Here is a 23,055-nt window from a genome sequence, read left to right as displayed (position 1 = left end):
ATAATTCATGGCAGCGCGCGGAAGCCGAAGTTAATAATTGTCGTGACCTAGGGAGACAGAGCACGCAAGGATGCCAAGTCAACATGGTGGGATTTAGACAACGCCATTGAAAAGTTTTCGTTGAACTCGTGTAAGAATACGAAAGGCACAAAGTAAAAGTCAGACGCAGTTTCCTAGGTCAGACACCCATTGGCAACAAGCAGGTGAACGAGTCCGAGGCCTGAATGGGCGTGTAAATAAAAATAGCCTATGTGGAAAACACTTTTTGAGAGAAAAATTTAAGGGACAGTTATTTCAGGTAGTGATCCAGAGGAATTTCCACTGGAGGAACCGATGTAGGACAACATTTTTGAGAGGAAAATAATTGGTAAAATGGCTTGTCTGATGTCACAGAAGATTCAAAGTGTATAGATTGCGAAAGGGTGAGTGCTTCGTTGGGTTTGGACCTATTAGAGGGCAGTCCACCTTAGTTACATAATAATGTTTGTATTTTTCATTGTATGTTAATTAAGTCTACGCTCATACAGTCGTGTAGGCAGTGTTTTTGACTCGTGCTTCAATGCAAATGATGGTAACTTGGTCATTGTCGATTATTTAGTACTATATCAGTGTTGTGAAAGAATGCCACAGATGTCGATACAGCGGGGTTTAGCATGATTTGTGTCTTGGTGAAACGGTGTTACTTCTTGCCGGCAGATACAAAACTATCCTGTCAGTTTATGCCTAAGTTGCCGGCCGCGGTGGTCTAGTGGTTCTGGCGCTGCAGTCCGGAACCGCGGGACTGCTACGGTCGCAGGTTCGAATCCTGCCTCCGGCATGGGTGTGTGTGATGTCCTTAGGATAGTTAGGTTTAAGTAGTTCTAAGTTCTAGGGGACTTATGACCTAAGATGTTGAGTCCCATAGAGCTCAGAGCCATTTGAACCATTTATGCCTAAGTTGCGCGTGGCAGAGCAGCAAATTTATTGTAATTGGTATGTGCGGGTAACTAATTCGGTAGGACGAAGTAATCTTTTCATTTGTATAGATATCGTATTTAAGTGATTAACATTGCAAGTTCACAGATCAACATAAGCACGAGGTAATCCATTGCAAATGTTAAATGCTGGTACATTAGCAGCCGGTGTAAGGGCCAGAATGTTGAATGCAAGCATGCAAACGTGCATGCATTATGTTGTACAGGTGCCGAACGTCACTCTGTGGGATGGAGTTCGATGCCTGTTGCACTTGGTCCTTCAGTACAGGGACACTGTAGCTGTCGTCCGATGATGTGCAAAATGTGCTGGATCGAAGACTGACCTGGTGATTGAGCACGTCAGGTAACTTGTCGACACTCTATAAAATATGTTGGGTACAACAGCAGTAAGTGGGCGAGCGCTATCCGTTGGAAACTACCTCCTGGAATGCTGTTAACGAATAGCACAGTATAACAGGTCGAATAACGAGACTGACGTACAAATTTCTCGTCATGAAAACCAAGAGAATGCCCCTGTTGTCATACGAAATCGTACCCAAGCTATAACTGCAGGTGTAGGTTCAGTCTGTCTAGCACGCAAACAGGCTAGCTGCAGACCCTCAACTGACCTCATTCTAACCACACACTGCCATCACTGGCACCGAGGCAGACAAAGCTTTCGTGAGAAAACACAACAGCGCTCCACCCTGGCCTCCAATGAGTTCTCGCTCGACACCACTGAAATCGCAAATGGAGGCGGTTTGGGGTCAGTGGAATGCACGCAACTGGGCGTCTAACTCGGAGGTGTCCTTGAAGTAAGAAAAATTCTTTGTGTCACTGCGCCGCCACCTTCTGCTCAAATTGCTGCTGCAGATGCAATACTACTGGACAGGGCCTCACGCCGAACACGAAGTTCGTCCCTCCCAGTAGTGCCACATGGCCGTCCAGAGCTCGGTCTTCTTCAGACCGAACATTCTCGTGATCACACCTGCCAGCGACAATGCACAGCGGTTACACTCCTGACAAAAATCTTTGTGCAATATCGTAGAAGAAACTGTCAACTTCTCGCACCCCTGTTACACAACCTCGCTCAAACTCAGTGGGTTGCTGATAATGGCGGCTTTGTTGCTTGAAAGGCATTTTTAACTACGCCAACGTACCACCCCCAGTCTCAGATGTAACTAACACCCACGACCGTTGCAGCGTGTATTTAACGCAGACCTGATTGCACCCTCATAGTGACACTGCTGATGCAACTCTTTTGCGACTGGCACTTAATCTGAATAGACATAATCTTTCAGATGTATAAACGCTCCTACCAAGACTACCAAATTTCGTATATGGCGCACATCTCCTTCTTGGTGTTACGCCCTTTTTTCCAGGCTGGATATGAAAAATACTCCACACCCCCTATTCCAGGCTCTCCCAACAAACTACCGCTTGGGCGCCCTTCCACTGATGTGCAGATCTTAAGGACGAAAGTGACTTCCGTGTGATTTTTCACTGCCAAGTTACATAGCTTGATGAAACGTCGACCATAAATAGAAAAAACTGCTACAGTACTGTACGAAGAAAAGAGGAAGAAATACGCCATCGGACTAACAGATGTGACATTTTTATTAAAAGACAACAATTACACTTAAGGCACCGAAAAATTATCATGGTTCCTTGGACTTTACAAAAGACAAGACACAGTTCTTATTACGGTGTGTGATCATGAGCGATGGCAGTTCATCCTCTGCAACATGTACACATGCTGGCCACAAGATTGGTGAGGAATTCTTGTGGTAGGGCTTTCCATTCCTCCAGCAGAACGGTTGATAATTAATAACCGCATATGTTGTTCCTTTGGACCACTAGATATTGTTCACATAAAAGATACTGCCAGGTGCGGGTAGAACTCGCGCGTTGAGGATACCATAAAATTAATTATGTATGCAGATATTTCATCTCCTCCGGAAGTCGACAGTCTTGACCGTATTTGCCTACTGTTACTTCGATGATGGCAAGATATCAGGCAGAATAATGCCAAGATTTTGGACAATGTTTTAATTTCTACAATCTAAATGTGACAAAGTCACGCAGGAGGCAGGCGACCATTACAAACATCAGGAAAGGAATTAATTTATTGTTCATACGGCAAATTCCGGTATTTATCCATTGTCTGATATCCAGGAGCGATTACTGCACAGAGACATGGCGTTTTACATGCAACTTGGAACTCTGTATCTACGTGCAGGAACCGTTCCCGGGTATCTGACAATTGATGAAGTCAGAAACACGTCGTATGAACAATAAAGTCATTGCCTCCTGATGTTCGACTTTTACCATTGCGACCCAGTCAGCCTGAGTGTAGAACCACTGACTGTTTTAATTTAAAGCTTGACGTCGGATAACAAATGACAATTTTTGTGCGTGGTGTTATTACGAATGAACAATTTAAGAATTTTTTCCCTTTACTTTTTTACTGTGAAACCTTGTTTCTTGCCAAATTTCAAGAGTCTATGGCAACCCTATAGGTTCTGATAAGTGCGTTTGAGTGTATCAAAATGTGTGACATAAAATGCAGTACCTCTTCATTGGGTCGACTTATTATGCCGCCAAGCGACCATAGATCTTACTAAGTGATATAAATTTCACCTTGATATGTCTACCCGTCGCTGAAAAAAAAAGTTTTTAACTAAAGGACTGACAAACAGACAGACAGCAGACAACAAATGACAAAAAAAATTTCGTGTGATTTAATTACAAATTTATACTTACCTTTTTTTACTTTGGTTGTACTATGAAGCCTTCCTTTCTTGCCAAATTTCATGATTGGCACTTTGGGGCTGGGTACGGGCTTGGAGACCACGGGTTTCCTGATTGAGCCGCCAATCCACCTCACTGCAAACTCTGGATGCGCTTCAGCGACCACAGTGCAGCGCGGCGGTGGAACGTTGTCTGTCACGGGGATCAGGAATCTCGGCTTGACCGTCCCGATCGCGAGGAAGGTAAAAATACCTCTATAAAAAACCCTCATTCTCAAGGTGAGCCACGAGCTAATGAGATGCATGGCTGTTGAGATGAAACAGACGTTAGTGCGCGTTCTCTGGGAAACCTGCCGCACCTCATTTGTATGAGGCTTACTCAGGCACGCGGGGCGCTGTGGGATTGGACCCATATTTCCCTTTATTTCCCTAGTGGCTCATGGAACCGAGATGGAACCCGCGAAATCTTTTTCTTATCTTCTGCGAGTGATGGGTGTACTGCCTGGGAGTACTCCACCCAGCCATCCACAACAATGAGGGAAGCTAGTCCTCTTGACAAGGAGTCATCAAACATCATGTGTTCTGGTGATCAAGAGGAAATAGGGGAAGTTTAAAACAGTGTTCCCCTTGTATACCCATAAAGGCTTGGAAGGACCTGCTGTCACCTTAAAGTCTGGTAAATGCTTGCATAATTGGTCCTTGCTGGTCGAAACAAATTGGTCAAATCAGGATGAACTTCTTAAGAAATCGCACAAATTGGGCGAATATGATATCGTTTTAAGGTACACACCTCTCTCAACTCAAGCAGTGGTATGGTCATGTGACGTGATATCATGGGCATAGATGTAAAGGAGGTGAAGCAATAGTGGGCATTATATGTGATAGTGAATGTGGAGCAACGGATGTGAAGGAATGGAGAAATTGAAAAGACTGCCACCTTCCAGCGCTGCCTGAACATACACTCCTGGAAATTGAAATAAGAACACCGTGAATTCATTGTCCCAGGAAGGGGAAACTTTATTGACACATTCCTGGGGTCAGATACATCACATGATCACACTGACAGAACCACAGGCACATAGACACAGGCAACAGAGCATGCACAATGTCGGCACTAGTACAGTGTATATCCACCTTTCGCAGCAATGCAGGCTGCTATTCTCCCATGGACACGATCGTAGAGATGCTGGATGTAGTCCTGTGGAACGGCTTGCCATGCCATTTCCACCTGGCGCCTCAGTTGGACCAGCGTTCGTGCTGGACGTGCAGACCGCGTGAGACGACGCTTCATCCAGTCCCAAACATGCTCAATGGGGGACAGATCCGGAGATCTTGCTGGCCAGGGTAGTTGACTTACACCTTCTAGAGCACGTTGGGTGGCACGGGATACATGCGGACGTGCATTGTCCTGTTGGAACAGCAAGTTCCCTTGCCGGTCTAGGAATGGTAGAACGATGGGTTCGATGACGGTTTGGATGTACCGTGCACTATTCAGTGTCCCCTCGACGATCACCAGTGGTGTACGGCCAGTGTAGGAGATCGCTCCCCACACCATGATGCCGGGTGTTGGCCCTGTGTGCCTCGGTCGTATGCAGTCCTCATGGTGGCGCTCACCTGTACGGCGCCAAACACGCATACGACCACCATTGGCACCAAGGCAGAAGCGACTCTCATCGCTGAAGACGACACGTCTCCATTCGTCCCTCCATTCACGCCTGTCGCGACACCACTGGAGGCGGGCTGCACGATGTTGGGGCGTGAGCGGAAGACGGCCTAACGGTGTGCGGGACCGTAGCCCAGCTTCATGGAGACGGTTGCGAATGGTCCTCGCCGATACCCCAGGAGCAACAGTGTCCCTAATTTGCTGGGAGGTGGCGGTGCGGTCCCCTATGGCACTGCGTAGGATCCTACGGTCTTGGCGTGCATCCGTGCGTCGCTGCGGTCCGGTCCCAGGTCGACGGGCACGTGCACCTTCCGCCGACCACTGGCGACAACATCGATGTACTGTGGAGACCTCACGCCCCACGTGTTGAGCAATTCGGCGGTACGTCCACCCGGCCTCCCGCATGCCCACTATACGCCCTCGCTCAAAGTCCGTCAACTGCATATACGGTTCACGTCCACGCTGTCGCGGCATGCTACCAGTGTTAAAGACTGCGATGGAGCTCCGTATGCCACGGCAAACTGGCTGACACTGACGGCGGCGGTGCACAAATGCTGCGCAGCTAGCGCCATTCGACGGCCAACACCGCGGTTCCTGGTGTGTCCGCTGTGCCGTGCGTGTGATCATTGCTTGTGCAGCCCTCTCGCAGTGTCCGGAGCAAGTATGGTGGGTCTGACACACCGGTGTCAATGTGTTCTTTTTTCCATTTCCAGGAGTGTATTATGATAGGATTCCTTCGACTTACACACCTAACGGCAGGCACTGGAAAAATTGCCAGCGATTTGGCCACACAACTATGAGCTGTGGAACTGATGCAACCTGCGGTAAGTGTTGAAAGGCTGCCCATGACACTGAGATTGCCTGACTGTCTCCGGCGATCTGCATCAACTGCTCGAGGAGCGACCCAGTCTGGAGCCGAGACTTCACTGCTTTTAATGAGGAACACAAACTGCAGGAAATAAAACTGACCAAGCGGACCACTTATACCGAAGCCAAAATGAATATAAGGCGCCAAAACTACCTGTCTTTGTCACTCTCTATGCTTCTATGGCGCAGAGATCTGTTCCCAACGTGGACGCTTCGACTCAGGCACTGTCCAGTGTACAACTATCCAACTATCCACCACAAGCCCCCCTCTACTTGCACGTGTACATGCCAAAGCAAAGCTAGTGAAAACAAAGCAATCCAGGCAGCTACAACAGATGACACCAGTATCAGTTCCGCGGTGAGCATCAAGAAGGCCCACGAAAAGCAGAGTGCCTTTCAATGTCCCGTTTCCCCATCATCCTCCAAGAGCAGGTGCAGGGAGAGGATCACGATAGTTTGGTCAAACGCTGTCCTGGGTGCCGTCTGACGTCATTCTGGCTCGTCTGACTGATGAGGAGGACATCATGGAGTTAGATAGTGAATGCCTCCGACGCTCCACTCCCCTTCGCTCTACAAGTGCTTCATCTTTCTGGTACGAAATAGAGGTCAAATTAAACTTATTTACATGACTCGAATGTGGAGAACACAATTCTTCATTTTAAAGACGTAGTGAGGTTCCTGGCTTCATTGTTTACTCCAAACTGTCCTCGTTATCGTACCGGGGTGATCTGCAAGCCATATCCCAGAAGGTACTGAACATCATGAAGTTTCTTTGCCACATGTCTTAGGAAGCAGACAGGGCCTGTCTGCTCCAGTTTTAAAGGGCCCTTTGCGTTCACGGCTAGGTTATGGCTCGACATTACATGGGTATGCGAGGCCTTCTTATTTGACGATCATTGACGCTGTCCACCATTAGGGGATTATGGTGGCCAAGGGTGCTTATAAAACTAGCCTCATACCCAGTCTCTGCGCCACTTACAATCCGATGCCAACTCCTCATGGTGCGTCAGACACGGAAATTCCTTGCGTCTCTGACCTCACCTGCTAGTCCATCTCTGGAAAGCCTTTTCTCCAACCGTCCACGAGCATCAATGCCGGTTTGCATCCGCATGCAGAGTATGTTGGAGACACTTAGTGGGGAGCATATGCAACCACAAATCCACGGGTTTAACGACCTGCCACCATGGTTACTGCAGATGCACAGAGCGCTTTTGGGTGTAGTACAGTACTGGAGAGAATCTACAAGTGCATATGTTTTTAATACTTTATTTTCTGCCATTTTAACTGAGCACTATAATTCTACAGCCGTCTTTTCGGATGGTCGAAACAAGGGAGCTCCGTTGGTTGCTATAATGGTTTCACTGATTATGTACTCCAGATCCAACTGTCTTGAGACCTCATTGTATTCGAAGTGGAACTGTATGTGATCTTGCGGGCACTGGAGCAGATGAGACTTTCGTCGAGTGCTAAATTCCTTTTATGGTCCAGTTCTCTGAGTGCCCTTCATCCTCTACAACGCTTGTGCCTAGCAGACTAAAGTAGTCCAGAATATCCAGGAAGTCCTTCTCCACCTATAAGCCCGAGGAAAAGAGGTGTCTTACTGCTGGGAACCAGGGAACATGGGAATTGGGTGGAGCGAAGAGCAGATGCAGCAGCAAAGGATGGATGTCGCGATGTTCTGGTAGTTTCGTGCGCCATCGCTCTGCATGTGGTCTCCTCTCTGGTGAGATAGAGAGTCTTGCGTCGTTCGGAGGATGAGTGACAAGCAATAAGCTCCGTCTAGTAAAGCCCACGACGCGGCAGTAGCGTACCGCCTTCCAGTCATGTCGACGAGTCGAGGTCCTACGTACTCGTCTTCACATAGGGCAGAGCCCAATGATGCATGGCTTCTTGCTCAGGCAAGAGGACCCCTCCCCCTCCAACCACAATGTGTAGTTCTTCTGGAGTAGTGACCACTGTACACGCCAGATTTTGTTATATTGTGTTTATTTTCCAACCAGAGGGCAGCGGCGGATTTTCCAACGGATCTGGCCTCTATTTTAAGTGACATTCAAACGAATGAGCTGAGAGTTTTGGCCAACATGTCTCCGAAAATTTGCATTTTAACCGGTTGACTGGCTCAGCCATGTTCTTTGTAAGTGGTCCGGCAGTTACATTTCTCTGTGCGTTCTCTCTCAGCTCCTCTGGCGTTTTATTTCTGTTTTAATTCCATATGCAGCACCTTTTACCGTATCTCCGTTGTCTTATTCCGCGAGTGAGGTGGGACTGAATGCATGAGTGTCGTTTTATCTGTTTCCTCCTCACTATGTGATAACATTTTCTTAATTTTATCGACATTCATTCCTTTCAATCAGTGTAAGGGCGCTGATAACCTCGCCGTTGAGCGCCCTTAAGCTTCAACGACACCCCTCCACCCCCACCCCCTTACACTCACACACATACCCATACACTCGCAAAAATGCCTTCAAAGACACACTAAACACACACACACACACACACACACACTAACCCACACACACATACACACGCAAAATGTCATTATTCTAGGCCAACATGAAGTACCCTATAGGTTCGATAAGCGAGTTTGCGAGTTTCAAAATAAGTGACGTACATGGGCTTTTGTTTTGATTGTGTTGACTTTGAAGCTTAAACTTTTTCATCACCAAGAGACCGTAGACCTTAGTATGTGACACAAATTTCAACTTCATAAGTCTACCTTTTCCTAAAAAAATGGAGTCTTAACAGACGGACTTACAGATAGCGAGTAATACGAGAAATGACAAAAACATTTTTTTCCTGTGATATAATTACAGATTTACAGTTTGTAGTTTTTTTGTTTGAATTATACTGTGAAGCCTTCCGTTTCCCCACATTTAATGATTCTAGGCCAACGCGAAGTACCCTGCAGTTTTCGAAGAGTGAGTTTGCGATTGTTAAAATATGTGACATAAATGGTCGTATGTTTTGATTGCGTTAACGTAGAAGTTCCAATGTTTTACACCGCCAGGGGAGCATAGACCTCGGTGTATCACATTAAATTCAGCTTGTTACGTCTATCCGTTCCTTAGAAAAAGAATTTTCAACATTAGGACAGACAGATGGATAGACAGAACAGCTACAAAGCGATCCTACAATGGTTGCTTTTCTACGGATTGAGCTACGGAACCATAAAAACGAACCTATAATTAGTTCGTAGTTGTGAATTTAAATTTAACCACGAGTTATTAAGCGCATGGCTCTGGCTCTGAGCACTATGGGACTTAACATCTGTGGTCATCAGTCCCCTAGAACTTAGAACTACTTAAACCTAACTAACCTAAGGACATCACACACATCCATGCCCGACGCAGGATTCGAACCTGCGACCGTAGTAGTCGCGCGGTTCCGGACTGAGCGCCCGAACCGCTAGACCACCGCGGCCGGCTATTAAGCGCATGTGTCTCTGAGTTTATTGCTTTGCTTTTAGCTGTGAATACAGTGCAGAGTTCAAATGCAGCCTCTGGAATCGCAGCTGAGGAGTGGAATATGCACTTAAAGCCGGCTGCTGTCTAGTTCTCTTTTTTATGATGGTCGGTGACGCATCTTCGCATCACAATACCAGATGTAGAAGTATAAAACACGAATTTTGGTTGCAATATATACACTTCTGTTGTTTCAAACTGATAAACAAAATTTTACTCAAAATAATCTCCATTGCTATTTGTACATTTCTCCCACCTCTCGGGAAGGCTAAAATGCTATATCTGTCAGCAAGCTATTTTCGTACGTTTTTATACGAACTGAAGCATTTTTCAGCAAGAGAGTGTCCCATTGATGTGAATGTGAATGTCGTGTGACTATGACCTCCCATCAGGTAGACCGTCCCAGTGATGCAAATGGGTGATAATCGGACGAAGCCAAGTATGGAGAATAAACCGCATGCGCTTATATTTCCCAACTGAACACCTCGATCGTTTCCCTGGCCAGTTTTGCTGTGTATGAAGGGGTGTTATATAGAGAAATATGACTTTATGTTGCCTTTTCCATATTCTTGTAGTTTCTCAAGTAATGTTCGACTTAAATCGATCATTTTCTATTGGTAACGATCAGTGTTAACGGTTTCACCAGGTTTTAGCAGTTCATAATAGATGACACCCTTCTGATCCCACCAAACACAGAGCAGTGGATGTCCAAGGTTTGCCTGGATTCACCCATGATTTACGACGCTTAGGATCCTCAAAATATAGCCATATTTCATAACCAGTGACTATTCGATGAAGAAACGACTTTCTTTTGTGTATGGACAGCATCATTTCACAAGTGGTCTTTCGATTTGCTTTCTGTCTTTCATTCAGTTCATGCGGAACACATTTTCCCTCTTCCTACTCCTTTCCCACAGCTTTCAACCGAAGAGAATCGGCTTTCTGCGTCACATTCAATTGTTCCGCGAGTTGCTGTTGAGTTTGAGTACCATCTTCATTCAATAAGGTCTGCAATTCGTTGTCTTCGAACATTTTCGATGGTTTCCCGGGCTCGTCGTTTCGCTCGTCAAAATCATCACTTTTGAATTGCTTGAACCACTCGATTTCCCAAGAGCGTATTTACCGAAAGCTTCGACAAGTATTCGATAAAATTCTGCAGCAGTTTTCGGCAAATTTTAACAGGAAACGATGGCCGGAAATCGTAGTTTGTAGGCACAAAAGTCGATATGTTTACGGGTTTCAAGTAGATACTGATGTTTGGAACTTGTGTCACTGTGTGTTGTGATTCGTCGTCAGCCGTTACAGGAAGTAGATGGCGCTGCAAGCGCGGTCACGGGCCCTAAACTGACGGCTACCACCATCTATAGGGAAATTCCGGTCTCATACTTCTAAATCTGGCAAACAGGTGCTCGCAGTGTCTCTGTCCGCAACAGCTTCTGATCTCACTCCACTGAGTATCAGCGTAATATTCTGCACTGTACTAACCTGACATTTACAGTATGTTTACAACAATTAACATTTGATTTAATTGAGGCATTACAAATTTCTTGACCTTCTTGACAAAGGACGAGGACGATAAGAGCATCCGATTTAAACACGTGAATACACTTCACTGTTATATCATTGCCAACTGTCGTCATAATCATTACGATAGGATTCAGTTAGCATTGTAGTTGTTTGTAGACTCGTGAAGTACGGGTTGTAAATTAGTTATGACTTTCCCTCTCAAATCAAGCTGCGAGAGCGATTCGGAAAGTGCGGTCCAGTCGGACGCGAAATGGAAACTACGCGGAAAATAAAAAAAAATGTTTTATTTGTTAACAGTTAGCTACAGCTTCCTACTACTTCTCCACATAGTCGCCGGGTGTGACTGATGCATTTATCGTAGCATTGTACTAACTTTACGGTCCCCTCGTCATAGAAGGCAGCCGGCAGTACTTTCTGCCAATTCTCTATGCCGATTTGCAAATTGTTGTCTGTGCCAAAATTTTGTCTTCATAGCCAGAGGTTCATGTGTGCAGTGGTGAAAATCAGAGTGAAGCAAGTCTGGGATGTATGGTGGTTGATCAAACACTTCTCACTGGAATCAAATGACGTGTGTCCTCAGTGCCCCTGCAGTGAGACCAAGAATTGTCATGAAGAAAGAAATGCATTACAGCGACGTTGTGTGGGCTGCATAAAATCAGGCGACGTCCTTGGCAGGAGACAAGGCATCAATACATGCTCACTGTGCACTCAGAACTGAAAAGAGCGACGTGACATGATGGGCGGGCGTACTAGAGACACTGCCCAAAATATCTGAAAAGCTTTATAGGATTTCCCTGTGGTATCCATTTCGCGTCCAATCGGACCTTACTTTCGCAATTAGCCCTCGTATATTTTTACGAAGTCCGCCCCAGTAGCTGAGTGGTCAGCTTGACGGATTGCCATCCGACTGGCCCAGTTTCGATTCCCGGATGGGTCGGGAACCTTCTTAGCTCAGGGAATGGGTGTTGTGCTGTCTCATCATCATTTCATTCCCATCCGGCGCGTAAGTCGCCCAATGTGGGGTCGAATGTAATGAGACCTGCACCAAGGAGACCGGACCTGCCCTGCAAGGGGCCTCCCAGCAAATGATGCCAAACGCTCACGACCATTTCATTTGTACGAAGATTCAGCAGCCAGCTCTGAAGGCACAAATACATTTAAATGTTTTTGAAGGAATTTTAAATTTATTTTGAATTCAATGGTATGTGCATTAAGTGTGAAAGACTTTCACTCATAGACACTGCATATAAGTTAATTACATAGCACTGTGGTTACCATATTGTATTTGAAGTTATGAGTGAAATTTTCAGTAATTTAGAAGTTTCTGGTCCTACTTTTCAAATTAAATCATTCATTAAGAAATGGACAAAGTGTAATGTGACCTTTCTTTGCAATTAATTAATTTGCATTAAAGTGACATATTGGGTCAAACTAGACTGTAACTGGAACTTCCTGGCAGATTCCATTCTGTAGATTGGAGCTATTTTCGGTTTCAAAGTTGGTCGAAAGTAATAAAGGCGTCGCCACTGCAGAATAATAAAGGAAAACGCATGTGACGAACTCGGTGAATGTAACGGAAGAATTAATGTTGAAATCAGAAAACACGATGTAAGCTGCGGAAAGGAGGACGATATGAAGAGTGTAACTCTGAGGAGGCCACAGGCTGACCACATCTTCAAAGGGAAAAGGAGATGGCTGCACCAGATAAGATAGATTGGAGAGCGTAAATTGTCTAGAAAGGCTTCTATAAGGGATCCACTTTCATTAGAGGACGTAACAGTTCGGAGGGGAGAGCCACAAACTGGACGCAACATCAGATTTCCCGAAAATGGTTTTCGTGAGTTTATGGTGATCTTCCTAAAGATAAACAAAACAATAGGTCCAGCTTTATACGACTGCCATCATGCGGGTTGTCATATCACGTCTTTTCGAGGCGGCAATTTCTTCGTTTTCTTTATGACGACACGAGACAGATCTTCTCAATAGTGTCGTAGTGTGGGATCGATACACACAAAAACGAAATCCGACTATTCCGGCAAGTTTCCGTTTCCTCATAAAGGTATAATGTTTTCCGTGGTGGGAAGAATGCAGGTCTCAGCCACTCACACCGTATTAGTTTCTGTGTCTGTTGATTTACTTCGGGTAACTTCTTATAAGAGAGTTATGACTTTAAACTGTAAATTTTCGACGTTATTTTATTTTTCCTTAATGATCAATGATTAACTTTGGTAGAAATTTTTGTCATCACATGTTAATGCGTAGGTCTTCACTCGAAGTACTTGCGTAAGATTTCCGTATAGCTGAGGATTGTGGTGATATAACAAGAACGGATAGCAAATGTTTTTGTGAAGACAATTGAGCAAGTAGAGAATCTAGAGAGTAGAGACTATAATTCTGAAATTTTACATTAACGTTCGAGAGATGGCATGTTGACTACACTCATATAATACTTTCATACAATCATGCTTTATGGCTATTCATATATATGTTTTTCATTTCTGTAGGGTAGAAGAAGAAGCAGATTTTAATGAAGCTTAGGCAAAACATTAAGTAGCCATCGTCTGATTTAGCACGGTCCCATGGGAGTAACTGCGAAGCTAATTAACATTATCATAACATCCTTCTACAGCGACTTACCGCAGAAAAACGGCGAGTTTCACTTAAACAACTCTGCCAAAAATTCACGCTGTACATATTCATGGCAAATATGTGACAGATCATGGTGTTGCATTATCAGGAAGTATATTATCGACCAAATTTAGCCTTTTTATTCATCTTGTATGTTATACACGTCTCCTAGGATGTAGCAACTCTTGTTTCACAGTTCTCAATTACATCTATTGTATGTGTGAAGAAAACTATAAATTCCTTAAGTCTTGTTGTGTCGACAAACGTTGAGTTGATACTAGTCACATATGATTTCACAGCTGCATCAACATGCATGATGGGGAGACGTTCACAATGAATGCGACGTGATACATCGTAACCACCTAATCTGGATCTGAAAACGACTGAAATCTGGACGTAGTCATATTTCTGTCCTCGCAACGGCATCCGAGTCGGACATCAGCTATAAGTCATTCACTGTTACTGTACCTCTCGAGGTGAACCTGTCAGGTTGATTGGTTATTGTAACTGTATTTATAAAAAAATGGTTCAAATGGCTCTAAGCACGATGGGACTTAACATCTGAGGTCATCAGTCCACTAGAACTTAGAACTACTTAAACCAAACTAACCTAAGGACATCACACACATCCCTGCCCGAGGCAGGATTGGAACCTGTGACAGTAGCAGTCGCGCGGTTCCGGAGTGAAACTGCTTAAAACGCTCGGAAATACTGAGCAATTAATTTTGTCAGTCAAAACTTTCCAGACATTGTTTTGTTTCATATTAAAGTAGTATATGCAAACGTAATGAAACTTCACGGGCTGACAGCGAATGTGTTGTTCTTTCAGTAATTATAAAATCGAATTAACTCTACACAGAAAGAGTTCCCACAATCACTAGAGCCGTGAATTGAAGATAGAGCCGATGGCTGCACATGGCGTGATGCCTTTAGAAAAATTGCTGTGCGTCTTTGAAACACTGGAAGAATGTGTGACCTCTTCCCATTTCGCCGCCATACTTGCCAACAGTGGTAATGCGGCGTAGTGTAGAAGCACGATTTATCGCTGAACACTATGCAACGTCGTGGCAGATTAAAAGTGTGTGCCGGACCGAGACACGAACTCAGCACCTTTGCCTTTCACGGGCAAGTGTTCTACCATCTGAGCTACCCAAGCGCGACTCACGACCCGCCCTCAATTCCGCCAGTACCTCGTCTGCTGCCTTACAGACCGAATACGAGTGTCTGCCAGGAAATTTCACATCAGCGCACGCTCCGCCACTGAGTGAAAACATTATTCTGGGAAACATGCGACATCATTCATCATCAGTCCATGATTCCCGGTCGCGGCATCAGTCCAGACTGAGTTGTTTGCGTTGTGTTAAGTGGGCATGTCAAAAAGTAAAGGGTATTTTGCAGATTCTCGTTGTAGGACTTGGTAACACTGCTGGTATGTAGGGCTTAGTGTAATTTCATCAGCAACAATTCCACACAATATGTCACTATTATTCCCGTGTTAGTGTGCTGTAGCAGACCGTGAAACATGGCACCTCCATTGAGCTCCACTGTCGATCTGCACCAAGGAGAGGCCAGTGATTGGCTTTTAATCTGCGGAAGGTGTTAAACCTGCGGAAATTATTCGTAGAATGCAAGTGCGGTATGGTGAAAGTTGTTTATCGCGAAGAAGTATCTACGAATGTATAGAGCGCTTCATGAAAACTTCTCTATGTGAAGAGGAAAAATCGGACAGGCCATCGACGTGAACAACTGAGGACAATTTGGAAGTCGTTGAAGGTTTGGTGATGGAAAACAGATGAAGCACAGGAGACGAAACCGCCGATACTTTAGATGTCAGTCGCGGTAAAGCATAATCCATTTTGCATGACAGGCTACATTTTCGGAAAGCATGAACAAGGTGCCAACCTAAAGGATTTTCAGCGCTGCATAAGGCGCAATTGACGGACATCTCCCGTTATCACCGCGAAGGAGATGGAATTTTATAGCAAATCGTTACTGATAACGAACGTGGGTGCATCATCACGAACAGTAAGGCAGTGAGCGTGGTTTGGAAACACCCAACATCACCAGAAGTTAAGAAATTTAATTAAAACCATCGCAAGATAATGCTAAACTGTTCCATGACATGGAATGCTTGGTAGCCGTTCATTTCATCCCAAGAGGGGAAGCTGTGAACAATGAGAACTATTGTGATATGTTGCGAGCTAAACTAAAACTAGCGATCAGATCAAAACGTCGCAGAAAACTGTGAAAACATGTCCTCCCGCAGTAATGTAACACTTGGCTATTTCTGCCAAACGGACGTCCAAAACAATAAAGCAGTTGGAATTCGAACTGCTGGAGCAGTCCAGACCTGGCTCCAAGAGATTTCAAGATGTTTGGACCACTGAAAGTAACGCTAAGAAGAGGAAGATTTGCAACCGATGCAGAAGTCATTGACGTGGTGCAAAATTGGCTACAGGTGCAACCAAAAACCTTTTTTTCCCACTGAATAAAAAACTTGTGAAACGATGGACAAAATCCGTTCAAGTGCGAGGAGGTTATATAGAAAAATTAAGTATGTTTCACTTTTCTATCATTCGAATAAGTATTCCTTTTCTCAAATGTGCCTTTACTTTTTGACTTCCCCTCGTAAAACTGATCAAAACGTTGATATTTTTTGCCACCAGAGAGTTCTGTAGCACGTTGTAAATATTATCTCCATTTTTCAGAGTTTAACTCGGTGCAAATAATACAAAAAACTGCCTGTTTCAATAAATGTGGTGAGCTATGCACTCTTTTCTGCACGACTCTGTCCTTGTTGGCGATATTTTAATGATACCTGCCAATAGAGAAGAAGCTTGTGCGCCCATTTAAGATGCTATTATTTAAGACTTATTGAAGAAATGCTCACATGTTGGAACACAAAATTCGAGCGAAAGCTTTAACGACAGCATTTAGAAGAGAAGCCCAAAGAGAACATTTCGCTCATTTACTACTGTTAAAATTTCCTCACATGTTGCTTCTCTGGTGTTGAACGGTGTTAACACTGGAAGAATCAGGACCTTTACGAGACTAGGATATAACACAACTTGCTTCATGACAACCACTTGAAGAAGAGTGATGATGTGTGTATTGCTAGTTCTGAAGTATTGCCAAAAGAGGCAGCGAGGAGGGTCACAGCAGAAGGAAAGAGCTACATGAAGACCAAATGTATGGTAATGACCAACATTATGGTACTTTTTGTTTGTAGCTGCCGCCATTTGGCTAAAATAGTTGCTATTTTATTGTTACACGGTCCAGATGTCGGCCTCAGGCCATTTTCGAGTTCAAAAGCTTATTTATATACCAAAAGATATCAGACTGGTATGAAATACAAGTCCTTGTCGGGAAAGCATATCTGGTGATATAGACAAGATCTATCAGTAAAAGTTAGAACATCAGTAAAACTCCTAAATACGAGGCTTGTTCAAAAAATTGTGGAACTCTTTCGACCAAATTTTCCTACGCTTAGCCTTTAGTTATTGTGCATGGTCTCCTTCGAAATACTCTCCTCCACAACATAGTGTCTACTTTCGGAAGCAGTCTTCGTACGCCTCATGTTGGATCGCGCAAAGCGCCGTCTAGGAATTTTTTTTTTATCACGTCCATGGTTGCAAATCGTCCTTTCAACGGGTTTTTCTACTTTGTAAATAAAAATAAGTCCGGAGGGGCCAGGTCTGCAGAATACGAAGGATGATGCAGCGCAGTGATTTCATTTTTTGTGCAGTAGTCACGTGCAAACAGGGATGAACGTGCGGGTGCGCTATTGTGATGCAAGAGCCTTGCATTTTCTCTCCTCATTTCAGGCCGTTCCCTTCTCACATTTTCTCGCAGGCGTCGCAACGCCTCCTGGTAGTACCATGGATTAACAATTTGTCCCTGTGGCACGAATTCATGATTAACCTATCCTTCAAAGTAAAAGAAAACTACCTGACTTGACGACGATTTTGGAACCATCTCGATCCATTGTGAAGATTGAACCTTGGTCTCTACATCATGACCATAGATCCACATCTCATCATCAGTCATGATTCTCTTAAGGAACTTCTCGTTCTCATTTGCGCGACCCAAAAGTTAATCACAGATTGCGAGGCAACGGTCTTTCAGGTCTCGACTCATGAGCTGTGGGACGAACTTGGTGGCAACACGATGCATTCCAAGACGCTGTGTCAGAATTTCATGACATGATAAAACTGAAATGGTGCATTCTTCTGCAATCTCGCGAACAGTCAGTCTTCGTTTGGCACACAAAATTTTGTTAACGTTTCTGATATGAGCTTCGTCGGTAGACGTCGAAGGGCGTCCTGAACGAGGCTCATATCTAACTTCCGTAAGGCTATTCTTAAACCATGTGGACCATTCGTTAACACCGAGTACGGCTTAAACAATCATCAACGTGGGCTTTCTGCATCACTTGGTGTGTGTTTCTCAGTTTCACGCAAAATTCAATGCAGGCACGTTGCTCCTGTAACTCTGCCGTCTAGAAATTCGCAAACTGTGCGACACAACGTTCTATACAATACAGCACTGAACAACAACTAACATACATACAACAATGAAACTTCCGACAGTTAGACATTAAACACAGGCGTGTGTAGGGATTCCAACTGCATTTCGCTGCAACACACCATTGGCGCGGAGTTACAAATGTGTCCGGTATCATTTCAACAGATTTCGTATATTGCAGAATATCATTTCTGGACCCTACAGCACAGCTGTTACAAGAAACTGCTGACCAATAAACAGGTATGCTCCACAGCCAAAATAAAAAATTAAAGCACTTTTTTCTGGTATAAATTCTAGTACAATCTCTTTTCCATTTCCTGCAACTTCCAATTTTCAGTGCATTAGGAACATTTCCTGCTCTAACCATTGCAGATGAAAAGGTTAAATTTCCTACAGACTTTGTATATACTATAATACAACCTCCTGTGGTGCAAAATTTTTTAACATGCGTTTCTGTCAAATTTATTTAAATTTTTGTGAAACAAATATTGATGAATACAATTCACATAAATTTAGAAAATTGTTGCGGTGATTTTAAGACTGATATTAAATAACTGGTACACAGATTTATTTCTCTAGTTACTAAGAATAACTTACCAGAGTTTGAAAGAGATGAGGAAAGAAACCTTTGAGAAAAAAATGTCTCTCACATGATAATATGTACTCTAAAACTATTCAAGTGTGCATCAACCTCCTGATCAAATTATTTGACAAAAATATTGTAAAAAGCCTGATTATAGCCAATAACATAATGACTACGTGTGTAAAATTTGATTCAATTATCTCTGAAACAGTGGAAGTTAAGTTTCTCAAACGTCCCTCCTTAACGGCAACCACGCTGAGGACTGTAATTCCCTATACTCACTGCTGCTCGTCTGCTGTCCAGTAGCGCGGGATGATCCACAATGTTGCAGCAAGTCCATTACTTGTTCTCGAACGGCAGACGGAATGTCAAGGGATTAGCTGTGCTTCGAATATAATACACCAATCTTGCCTTACGGTGGCCAGACGTGGTCAGCTGGAACCTATACGAGGGTGTCTGCCCTCACATACCCATGCATTCCAGCATCGGGCCACTGTCACATCTGAATGCCACATAAATCTGGATGTTTCTCAATCTGACCAGTTGGCCAAATGGAGATCCAACAACGTGGCCACTTTGGTACTGTCAAGTGATGATAATGCTGTCTCACACGATTATGCGGCCTCTCCGTGTCCTTCACAATGATGTCTCTACATCGGACTCTGTACGCCCCATCAAAACTAAACACGAACAACGTTATGCCCTCTGGTGGTTGTTTTACCTGCCACAGCGAATTGCAACTCCAGTCGTCAACATCCCAGCTGACGATGCATATGTGCACGAAATTACATTGTTATCGGATCATGTGTTCTGGGTAATTTACTTTTTTGTCAGGCACGAATATAGACGAGTTTGGAGGTTTGATAGTTCTGTAACGGTGAACCAATTAGAAGAAGTAAATGACAAGAACATTCAGAGTAATAATATTTGTGCGAATCGGTTTTCAGTTATAGCGTGGTCCTAAAGTAAACAATACGTGAAAGTCACAGCGTAAACAGAAAATTGCAGTAACAACATTAACACTTGATATCACAATACAATGATGAAAACCGTATATAAAATTATTAGTATTTTTGTGGCAAGTTAAGAGAGCAATGTAATTCACGCCGTAAAGGTATCGCAGTTACATCCTCAGGAACATTTGGAAGACGTTTCGTTAACAACAATGTGCACACTAATGATGGTAGTCGCTCCACCTAAAAGAATAGGAATTAGCTTGTACCAGCAGCAGGGTTTATAGCCGTATAGTGGGCCATAATAAATAATAGGTATTACAGGTTCCTGATTTATCACTACAACGTTTCAATTAATTACTAATTTTAAGTTTCATTTAAAATAATTTCATGTTAGATAATTTACTAATATTAATCTCTGCAGGGCTACTTGTCGCTTTATAAACGTACATTTAGTTTCACTCGTTTCCGAAAGCTGTTAAGTATTTAATAGGTTGCACAATGGCCATGAAGCACACTGAAACCTGCGGAACGCGGAAGCAAAACATGAATAGTATTCTCCTATAAATGTTGAGCGAGACCCTCTTATCACAGTTCAGAGTATCGACTTAAATGCAAATAGAAGTCTAAAAATAATGAGAATTATGTAACTGTGAAAGCATATTTCACAACAGATTCGATACAGTGGAGGTGTGCCACATTGGAGCGAGATGTGGCCAGGGGATCCACTTACCCTCCCCCTCCCCCCCCCCCCCCGAATCTGGAGGATAAAGTTTTCCGTCATTACAGAATTCTAATAAAACATGCGTATGCATCATTCATCAACGACATAAAAAGTTTTTTTATGTCAGTTATAAAATTTATAAATGACAAACTCATTAATACAAAAAAATACAATTTTAGACTCCGACCCCAAACCTGCATAAATTTTTGCAGACACTCATGAGTTTATATATTTGTTTTGAATCTAATATTGGACGGCAAATATCGCATTGTGAAAATTTATTCTAACAGCTTCTTACAGAAAAATGGTCCCACGGATATATATATATATCTGTTTTTTATTTGTTGCTGCAGACCACACGAATCTATACTAAATGCTAAATTTCTGTATTTCACTTCCCTATAGTGAATTATATTTGTACAGTTCATAATTACTGGACTGCAGGATCATCTTCTGGCATACTGTTTGATTCTCATGCGGAATGTGATGAAAAGTATCCAGACACCCGCAAAAAATACGTTTTTCATATTAGGTACATTGTGCTGCTACCTACTGTCAGTTACTCCATATCAGCGACCACAGTAGTCATTAGATATCGTGAGAGAGCAGAATGGGGCACTCCACGGAACTCACGGACTTCAAACGTGGTCAGGTGATTAATGTCACTTGTGTCATACGTCTCTACGCGAGATTTCAACACGCCTAAAAATCACTAGGTCCACTATTTCCGATGTGATAGTGAAGTGGAAACGTGAAGGAACACGTACAGCACAAAAGCGTACAAGCCGAATTCGTCTGTTGACTGATAGAGACCGCCGACATTTGAAAAGCGTCGTATTGTGTAATGGGCAGACATCTATCCAGACCATTACACAGGAATTCCAAACTACATCAAGATCCACTGTAAGTACTATGACAGTTAGGCGGGAGGTGAGAAAACTTCGATTTCATGGTCGAGCGGGTGCTCATAAGCCACACATCATGCCGGTAATGTCATACGACGCCACGCTTGGTGTAAGGAGCGTAAACGTGGAGTGACGAATCACGGTACACAATGTAACGATCGGATGGCAAGGTGTGGGTATGGCGAATGCCCGGTGAACGTCATCTGCCAGCGTGTGTAGTGCCAACAGTAAAATTCGGAGGCGGTGGTGTTACGGTGTGGTCGTGTTTCTCATGGAGGGGGGCATGCACCCCTTGCTGTTTTGCGTGGCACCACAACGGCACAGGTTTACACTGATGTTTTAAGAATCTTCTTACTTCCCACTGTTGAAGAGCAATTCGGGGATGGGGATTGCATCATTCAACACGATCGAGCGCCTGTTCATAATGCACGGTCTGTGGCGGCGTGGTTACACGACAATAACATCGCAGTAATAGACTGGCCTGGACAGAGTCCTCACCTGAATCCTATAGAACCTGTTTTGGAACGCCGACTCCGTCCCAGGCGTCACCGATCGACATCGATACCTCTCCTCTGTGCAGCACTCCGTGAGGAATGGGCTGCCATTCACCAAGAAACCTTCCAGCACGTGATTGACCGTATGCCTTCGAGAGTGGAAGCTGTCATCAAGGCTAAGGGTGGGCCAAAACCATATTGTATTCCAGCATTACCGATGGAGGGCGCCACGAACTTTTAAATCATTTCCAGCCAGGCGTCCGGATGCTTTTGAACACATAGTGTATATCGGAAAGTGTGGCTACCGTTAATGTTGCAGTGCATTAATCCCAGTGCTATGTCATAAACGCTTACGTTAAAATACGTGATACAGATATAGGTGACAACGGTAAGTACAAATCAAGAAAATTTTTGTATCAACCCTTTATTTCGAAATTAATGGCTCATAAAATAAAAAGCGACTCTGAGGCATGCGTATTTATTAATTTCAACTGTTTCTACATCACTTAATTACAAGAAAAAGAACTTAGTGTAATAAGATAACCGTCTGTTCACCAGGTATTTATGAGCAAGGCCAATACGTTCTGGAACGTCTCGTTGCTCGGACCCTGGCTTGAATCCGTCGTGGCATACCATTGATAATATTGTCAACCTATCCGCCGTCCATGGTGTCCCATTGTCTAATGGTGATTCTGCATAAGTTACACAGAGTACATGCTCGTTGTCGACAGCCAAAAACAGCTAGTTTCAATCGATCACACATATGTTGGATTCAGTTCATGGCTGAGGGACAGGACACTCCAATCTGGTGATCTCTAGTGAGCTTAAGGAATGTCTTCACGAGCACCACACGATGAGGACGTGATTTAAGTCTCTCAAGAAGAAACTGTCACCGAAATGTTGGCGATTAGCTCTCACTATTGGTTGCAGAATCTCGGCACCCTACCGCAGAGCAATAAGACTGCCATCAGCAGCCGCGAGATGTGTACGTTGGTCCCAAGTAAGGACATACCAGAACGTAAC

Source organism: Schistocerca cancellata, chromosome 3 (genome assembly GCF_023864275.1).
Source record: "Schistocerca cancellata isolate TAMUIC-IGC-003103 chromosome 3, iqSchCanc2.1, whole genome shotgun sequence".
Lineage (NCBI taxonomy): Eukaryota > Metazoa > Arthropoda > Insecta > Orthoptera > Acrididae > Schistocerca > Schistocerca cancellata.
This window is presented reverse-complemented; position numbering follows the sequence as displayed.